The sequence below is a fragment of the Equus przewalskii genome, chromosome 15 (genome assembly GCF_037783145.1).
Source record: "Equus przewalskii isolate Varuska chromosome 15, EquPr2, whole genome shotgun sequence".
In the NCBI taxonomy this organism is placed as follows: Eukaryota; Metazoa; Chordata; class Mammalia; order Perissodactyla; family Equidae; genus Equus; species Equus przewalskii.
This window is the reverse complement of record NC_091845.1, coordinates 12,332,103-12,341,069: the sequence shown is the minus strand read 5'-3', so window position 1 is coordinate 12,341,069 and position 8,967 is coordinate 12,332,103. Positions and strand designations below refer to the sequence as shown.

Genomic DNA, 8,967 nt, shown 5'->3' with positions numbered 1-8,967 from the left:
CTTCACCCAGCTAGGTGAGCCCACACGACCAATTCAGGCCAAAGAAACATGAGCAGAAGGGATGTGTATCATTTCTGGGCTCAGGCATTAAATGGCCTGTCTATAATTCTCCAGCCTCTCCCCAGCTGCAGTGGTGACCTAGAGGGCAGATTTGGGTTCTAGGTGTACTATTGTGAGATCACGGAGCCATCATCAGCCTGAGTCCCTGAGTAGCTTTGTGGAGCAGAGCCCCCTGCAGATTTCTGACGGATGTGTAGCTTAAGGGAGAAATAGCCCTTTAGCAAGGGAAGAGGCTGGGATGTGGGAGATATTTGTTACTGCAGAAAAAGCCTAGCCTATGTGAGTAACACAGTTTATAAAAGAGGGTAAAGTTAGATCCATAGGAGAGAGATAATCCTGAATTTTGGACTAAGGATTTTCCAGTGTAATCTGTAGGCAAGTTGAACCATGGAAAGTTTTTTCTGCAAGAAATGGAAACATTTCTATTTGTCTCTTATAGGAACTGAGCTAAAGGTAGACACAACAGTGTATAGACAGCAGTTTTTGAGATAACCCTGTTTTGAAATGTTTTTTCCAGTTATCACCCTGAAACCAATCCATCCCAGTTCCTGGAAAATCTAACATGTTGAGTAAAATTCTAAATTTTACTGGCTTCTTTATATATAGAATCAATACACACACACACACACGGACTCACCAAAACAAGAAAAAAAGAAATTTTCTTTTATATGCTCGCGTGTCCTAATTTTCAGCCTTGGAAAATGTGATCACCTTAGACGTTTTCTCCTAGTTGCCCCAAGGAATGTCTTCAGAATTCAGTTCCACGAGCAGCACTTGATTGTGAAGTTCACGTCCAGCACTTTCTCCCCGCCTTTGGCAGATGAAATGCGACAGCACTGCTCTCTGTAGTCTGGCCACCGCCTGTGTATGGTATACCTCTTTTAGTTTCCCCTCAAAAGATTAGGCTGGAAGCTCTTTCAGACCTTTTTGATTCTTCGTGTGAGCTTGGAGCTCAACTGAGGTGGGTGGGATCCCTGAGTTGGCTGAGTTATTCTTTGTCGTTTATATTTAATGTCAAATTATAGCAAGAATCTCCAGGGCCTCAAGGGAAGTATCTTTGAATAGAACATAGCACTGCGGCAGACCTTTCAGCCAGGTAAAAGTTCGAGAGCCGATTGCCAAGGGCAAGGCAAAGAGAGTGGGAGGAGGAGGTGTTATTTAAATATTTATGTATAGACACAAATATGCATTCATTTCTATGAGGGTCTATAACCAGGAAAATTGCATTTTAACAATGAGTACATTCACAAAGAAAATTCATTGTGGAATTAATAGTGGTTGTTTAGTTGGTTTTCACAAGGCCAATGTTCATTGAGATGTGGAATGATGAGAGGCAGCTGTGTTATTGAACAAAAATGCTACAGAAGAGTCCAAGGATGGGGTAATCTCTGGTCCAATCTATATAAATTCTTAGCCATACAGCACTGGAAGCTATAGGATAGAAGTTAGCTGTGTTTGGACCAGTGTGGTAGAGGGGCCAAGAAGGCACGGTGTCAGATCTTGGGCTGGGAGATCCTACACATGTCATTTAATGTCAGTGGGCTTCAGTCTCCTCATCTGAGAAATGAAGATTTGATCATTTATTCAACAAATACCTTGAATTTCCCAAATGCTGGGGATACGGCAGGGGAATAAGATAGTTGAGGTCATGCTCCCACATAAGCAAAGACGTAAATGAACCAGCTGATTTTGTTAACTAGTAGTGCTATGAAAAAAAGTTGAAAAGTTAGAAAATGACCAAGGGGTAGGGAATTTAGTTCAAATTTAGTTTGGAGTTGAGTGATGAGAGGAGACAGACTTGACAAGTTCTGGAGGCAGAGGGAACAAATGTGCACAGATGAACTGGGAATGTGATGAACAGGAAGAAGCAACAAGAATAAAACAGGATGGGCGGAGCGGGGAGGGCAGAGGTGGGGCACTGGATGGAGAGACGGGCCAGCAGCAGGTGACACTGGGCCTGCTGACCATGGTAAGCTGTTTATATTTTATTCCAAGGGCATGGGAAGCCTTAAGCAGGGGAGTGACACGATCAGATTTGCTTGTCAAAAATCGATGACTGAGAAGCCAAGAGAAGGAGCGGCGAGATAAGTTAGGAGGTTCTTACAGGGTCTCCAGATTACGTCCGTATCAGGGGAGGCAAAGGGATTTTTAAATGGTACATCCTAGTGTCTGGCTAAAGTAAAACAAAAGCACACTCCCCCCCCCCACCCCCCGCCCACGCCAGTGAAACTCACAGGGACCAAGAGGGTTCAGTGTAGGAGATGCATATTCTATTTCCTGAATCAGAGATGAAGTATAATGTTAGCAAAACTCATTATTGGTAAATGTCTCATCAATCGTGGTGTGAAGAATGACGATGCCTTTTCCTAGGTACTGATTTCTCCAGGAACCAGAAATCACTTGAATGTTTAATACAGAAGGCCTTTCATGGAGACAATTGGATACAGAGGTGATAGAAGGGCTGAGATGCCAGGCAGGGGGCAGTGCAGCAACCAGAGACCAGAGGAGTGGGAAGCCCCTACCAGGCTAAAGGGACAAAGGCAGAAGAGGGTACAATTGGAGCCCAGGGACTCGGACCCCCTGAGGCAGCTGGAACCAAGGTGGGCCTGTCTGGAGTGAACCAGAGGCGGGAAGGAAATGCAGGCCCTGAGGGAGAGGCTCGGGAGAGACGCCCTGGCTGCTCTCTCTTCCTGCGTTTCAGGATCTTGCCCATGCCTCCCGTCAGCCACTGCCTCAAGAAGCAAGCTGAAGCGGGAGCCTGGAAAGCAGAGCCTGCAGGCTTCGCTGTGATGGAGAACAGAGCAAGGGATGGGGAGGGGGGCACCTGGGGGCAAACGGGCTCAGGATGGAACCTCCCCCTACCTTCTGCCTCTGAAGTCAAAAGGCAGGTAGTGCCATTGAGAGTTGGGCAAGAATGGACAGTAGAGGCAAGCAACCCCTATGATTTATTGTCTTAGCACAATAAGAACTTATTCTTCTCTCACAGGGCGGTCTGAGGCAGCTGTTCCTGATTGGTGGGTGGCTTTTCTCCGTGGAGAGATTCAGGGCACCACCATCCCTTGGGGCTCAGAGTCAGCTTCATCTAACCAGCAAGTGGGGAGAGAAAGTGTGGAGAAACCCCATCAAACATCTTTATTTAATCCTCACAACACCTCTATGAAGTGGGCACTATTATGCAAATGAGGAAAGTGGGGTACAGACAGGTTAATTAACCAGCCCAAGGTCACGCAGCTAGTAAGTGATGGAACTGAGATCTCTCACTTAAAGAATCAGGAACCATGTCAGAATGGTGATCAACAGGAAACTGGCAAATGATAGGTTGCTGAGAGTGGCTTACTCACAGAAGAGAAAGAAGTTTGGAAAAACAGCACCAAGAGTCCTAAACCAATAGGATGAAATTGAATAGGGTATATATAGATATCTGCACTTAAACTCAGAAAAACTACTGTGAAATGTAAGGTTTCTGCTCTCCCTTAGATCTGATTTTAATGGTGTAGGTGTATGCTTGTGATCTGTTTCTAGGCTGACAGTCGTTTTTAGAAATAAACAAGGTATAAATTAAAAATTAAAGGCCTACATACATATTGGATGAGAAACACCTGGTTTGACAGCAGCTTACAAGAAATGGATTTAAGGGGCTTAGTTGACTGCAAGATTATTATGAATCAGCAGTGTGAGATGGCTTTCAATAAAGAACTTTCATTTTGAAGTCACGTCAATGGAAGCTAAATGTCCTACACAAGGGAGGTGAAAGTCCTTCTCTATTGAGGCTCAACCTCAAGTGTTTGGTCCTGAGCATCGCATTTGAGGAAGGATGCTGGCAAACTAGAGTGTGTTCCAAAGAAGGCCACAGTGATGGAAAAGGGTCTTACATCCTTGCCCTATGAGGATGGGTTAAACTTCAGAGCAGGAGAGTTAGAGGGAACGTGACCTGGAGAGACAATAGAATAAGCAGTAGGTTTTCTCTATAGGGCTCCAGGGGACTGAGCCTAGAGCTGGAAGCTGAAGGAAAAGTGATTCCAACCCACTGTGAAGAAGGATTTTCTAATAAAAATGCAATGGGCTAAATATGAATGACCGGCCGCTGGAAACAAGACTGAATGGAGGTCATGAATGGTTAGAGCAGATAAAACTCCTGAGCATGGCTCAAAACGCCCTATGTGTCTGGTCCCTACTTATCTCTCCGAAACCCTGTTTTGCAATGCTCCTCCTTGTCTCTGTATTCCAGCCCTGCTGGCCTTTTACAATCATTCATAGACAAACTTATTTGTCCCACCTCAGGCCATTTGCATATAATTTTCCTCTGCCTAGAATGTTTTTCCATTCCTTTTTGATAATAGACACCCTAATGGGTGTGACGTGGTTTTTATGTGCATTTCCCTGATGATTAGTGATTTGATATTAAATAAAGTAATAATGTAAAGCCCTTGGAATAGTGCCTGGCACATGGCAAGCACTCTATAAGTTTTATTTACTCTTGTTATTATTCATGTAAACATTTACTGATCATTTATTATATTCTAGGCAATGTGATAGATACTTAAATATAATGTATTTAATCCTCACATTAACCCAGTTGAGTAGTTACTATAATCACTTTTATTAGAGGTAAGATGACTCGCCCAGGTTCCCACAGCCAGTAGTTTAGAGTTTGCAAGAAGAGGTCGTGGAAGGGCATTCCAGGCAGTGGGCAGGGCAGGAGAAAATGCCCGGCCTGCTGCACCCACAGTGGGTCAGTGTCGTATAGGATATGTGGGGTGGCATGAGGAGAGTGGGGAATGTGGACATCACATCTCATTCCCTCTGTTTCTAAAACACAGCTCATCTCCTAGAGTCCCTAGCTGGCCCCTGGCCCTGCCCTCTCCCGCAGGCTCCCATCTCTCTATCCTGCAGTGAGACTGGCCTCTGCCTTGCATATTTTTTCCTGACAAGTGACACAAAAAGTCATACTACTCTTTAGAAGCAACCAGTAATTGCACCCCGATTTCTTTAGAAAGAAGGGGCCTGAGTCCCTCTCCTGCAGCACCTTAGCACCAGAGCAAGCCCTCTGGGAGATTTCTTCTCTTATGCCTGTGCTGGGAGCTCCCCTCGTTGCTTCTGGAATGTCTCTGGAAGAGAACCAGAGTATCATCTCCTCCTTTTAACTACTGGCTTGACGTGACAGTGCATAAATGGGGATATTTGCATAATGTATTGAATTTCCAGTTAAACCTTAGTGATAATTAGTTGAATTGGATTGTCCCACAGGAGGTGAAGATATAATGAGTGTGGTTCTCCTTGAGTCTCATGCTATAAAATGTAAAGCAACTTTTTGGGAAAAATTTCTGCCTTTCCTTAGTCCCCTCATCTATTCAGCTTTCATCATCTTTCCCATTGACTAACGTGCACCACGATTCCCCAAGGGATAAGCCCTCACTCCTGTGTCTAGAGCCTTAAAGATACGAGCAGGCCCTCTGCAGAGCTCCTCAGTGTAATCTTGTATTTTTTTTTTTTTTTTTGCATCTATCTGCCTGCTGAAGAATGTAGCAAGCTTCCATTTTAATGTACCGCTAGAATAGAAAGATGAAGATGTATTTGTTTATTGAGATTTCTAAATGTCCATGAAGTAATCAGTTATTTCAAACAATTTTTATGACAGTCAAGTAATCTGGACTATCTCTTATTAAAAGTGGACTCTCTCCCATCCGTCTCGGCTGCGGTAGGACCCTTTGGAGCTCTTAAGCTCTGAAAAGATTATGCTCCTCTGACTGCTGTATGTGGTCCAAAGTAACAACAACACTGAATGTCACTTATGGAGAAATTCCACCAAGTCTGGTCCTCCCCTACATGGGGGCTCACGTGCAGAGCTGCCTCACTTCCGGGTGGGCCGAGGGCAGGCGAGCAGGCCACGGACAGCGTCTGCTACATTCTGTTACAGGCGCCATAGTGACGCTTATTCCTGTTGTAATTTAGGAGTTATCTGTGTAATTATTTTCTTGCCCCTTTCCTTCGTTAGACTGTAACTTCCATGAAGGCAAGAAACATATCCGTTCACTGTTGTGTCCCCAGAATAGAACGCAGAACCAAGGCCTAGAATTTAGCGTGTACTCAATGAATATTTGTTGGAAAAAAATAGCTAACATTTATTGATTGATTATTATGTAAGAGGCACATTTCTAAGTGCTTTACATCTAATATGTAATATACTCTTTAAAACAACCTTTTGTTTTTGTGAGGAAGATTGGCCCTGAGTTAACATCTGTGCCAATATTCCTCTATTTTATGTGAGATGCCACCACAGCGTGGCTTGATGAGTGGTGCTAAGTCTGCACCTGGGATCCAAACCTGTGAACCCTGGGTTGCTGAAGTGGAGCGTGTGAACTTGACCACTTTTGCCACCAGGCCAGCCCCTATAACAGCCTTTTTAATGTATTTATTTTATTAATGAGGACATTGAAGCACAGAGAGGTTAAGAAATGTAACCAATGTCACACAGTAGTAAGCATCCTTCTGTTTTAACATTCTATGGCTTTCAATAGCTTTACCATGATCTCACACTGGTTGGAATACTCTGTTCCATAGCAGCTGGCAGGAGGGTAATGGACCTGAAGCATTAGTGGCTGATGGGAGAGTATTTGCTTTCCAGTGACACTGTCAAAAATACTCAAGATCCCTACTGCTTAAAGCAAATTGATCCTCAGTTTTCTTTCTGTCCTTCAAAGGTTAAAAATTCCCAATCATAGAAGAAACTCTGGAGGTCTACTGCTGTAGAACTGCAGGATAGGTCCAGAAAGGTACATGGAGGCAGAGCAAATTGCTTCTAGTAGCAAGAAAGAACTTAGAATTGTGATGTGGGTCACACCTTTGGAAAAGAACACTATCTATTGCTGGTGATGTGATAAGATGCTGTGGATTTTCTGCATAGAGAGACTCAGGGCCCCACCATCCCTTAGGGCTCAGAGTCAGCTTCATCCAGCCAACAAGTAGGGAAAGAAAATATGGAGAATCCCCATCGATTTTTTTTTTTTTTTTTGCTTAGGAAGATTCACCCTGAGATAATCTTTCTCTACTTTTTGTATGTGGGTCACTGCCAGACCATGACTGATTAGTGGTGTACGTCTGCACCTGGGATCCAAACCTATGAACCCAGGCTGCCATGGTGGAGCATGCTGAACTTAACCACTATGCTACACCCCCATCAATTTCTTAAAGAATATTTACTCTGCACCTTTTCTCACCTTCCTTCAGCAAGAATTGGCCACATGACCATATCTGGATGTAAGGACGGATGGAAAATGCAGTCCCTGACTGAGTAACTGCTTCCTAGCAACAATTCCACATGATGGAGAGGAGGGCATAAATGTTTTTGCTTTTTGGTTGTACAGTGTGATTTCTTCGAAAGGTGTACAGCATGATGCTTTAACATATGGATACATTGTGAAATGATTAATTCCTACTATCAAGTTAATTAACATATCCATCGCCTCACATATTCTAATCTCTGCTTCTGTGAGTTCAAATTTTTTAGATTCCACTTATAAGTGAGATCATGCAGTTTTTATCTTTCTGTGTCTGGATTATTTCACTTAGCATAATGTCCTTTAGGTTCATTCATGTTGTTGCAAACAGCAGGATTTCCTTCTTTTTTATTGTGGAATAATATTCCTTTGTATATCTATATCACTTTTTTTGTGTGTGTGAGGAAGATTAGCTCTGAGCTAACATTTGTTGCCAGTCTTCCTCTTTTTGCTTGAGGAAGATTATCCCTGAGCTAACATCTGTGCCAGTGTTCCTCTCTTTTGTATGTGGGATGCTGCCACGGCATGGCTTGATGAGTGGTATGTACGTCTGCACCTGGGATCCGAACCTGCGAACCCCAGGCCACAGAATTGGAGTGTGTGAACTTAACCACTACGCCACCAGCCTCATCCCTATACTACATTTTTCTTCTTCCCATTTATCCATTGACAGACACTTAGGTTTTTTTCTTTTTTGGTATTGTAAATAATGCTGCGATGGACATGGGAGCGCAGACCTCTCTTTGAGATGCTGATTTCACTTCCTTTGGATATACACACAGAAGTGGGATTGCTGGATCGTATGGTAGTTCTATTTTTAATTTTTTGGGGAGCTTCCATACTGTTTTCCATAGTGGCTGTACCAACTTTTATTCCCACCAAGAGTGCACACAGATCCCTTTTTCCCACACTCTTGCCAACGCTAGTTATCTCTTGTCTTTTTGATAATAGACACCCTAACAGTTGTGAGGTGATAACTCAGAGTGATTTTGATTTGCATTTCCCTGAGGCTTAGTGATGTTGAGCACCTTTTCATACACCTCTTGTCCATTTGCATACTTTCTTTGGAAAAATATCTATTCAAGTCCTTTGCCCATTTTTTAATCGGGTTATTTGGGGTTTTTTTGCTATTGAGTTGTATGAATTAATTGTATATTTTGGATATTAACCCCTTATCAGATATATGGTTTGCAAATATGTTCTCCCTTTCCATAGGTTGCCTTTTCATTTTGTTGATTATTTCCTTTGCTGTGCAGAAGCTTTTTAGTTTGATGTAGTCCCACTTATTTATTTTTGCTTTTGTTGGCTGTGCTTTTGGTGTCATATCGAAAAAGACATTGTGAAGACTAATGTCAAGGAGCTCTTTTCCTATGCTTTCTTCTAGGAATTTTATGGTTTCAGGTCTTACATTTATGTCTTTACTCCATTTTGAGTTACTTTTTATGTATGATGTAAGATAAGGGTCCAATTTCATTCCTTTGCAAGTGGATATGTAGTTTTCTCAACACCATTTATTGAAGAGATTACCCTTTTACCATTGCGTATTCTTGGTTCCCTTTCAACAATTAGTTGACCATATATCTGTGGGTTTATTTCTGGGTTCTCTATTCTATTCCACTGATCTACGTGT

The 8,967-nt window shown here is 42.9% G+C and overlaps 1 long non-coding RNA gene across 1 annotated transcript in view; it reads right to left on the bottom strand.

Annotated features, from left to right (window-relative positions):
* Positions 1-702: 702 nt before the first annotated feature.
* Positions 703-8,967, bottom strand: part of LOC139076109 (uncharacterized) — a 51,193-nt gene continuing 42,928 nt past the window's right edge. The window contains exon 5 of the long non-coding RNA XR_011527382.1: positions 703-921. This is a non-coding gene — a long non-coding RNA (uncharacterized lncRNA). The remainder of the gene's footprint in view (positions 922-8,967) is intronic.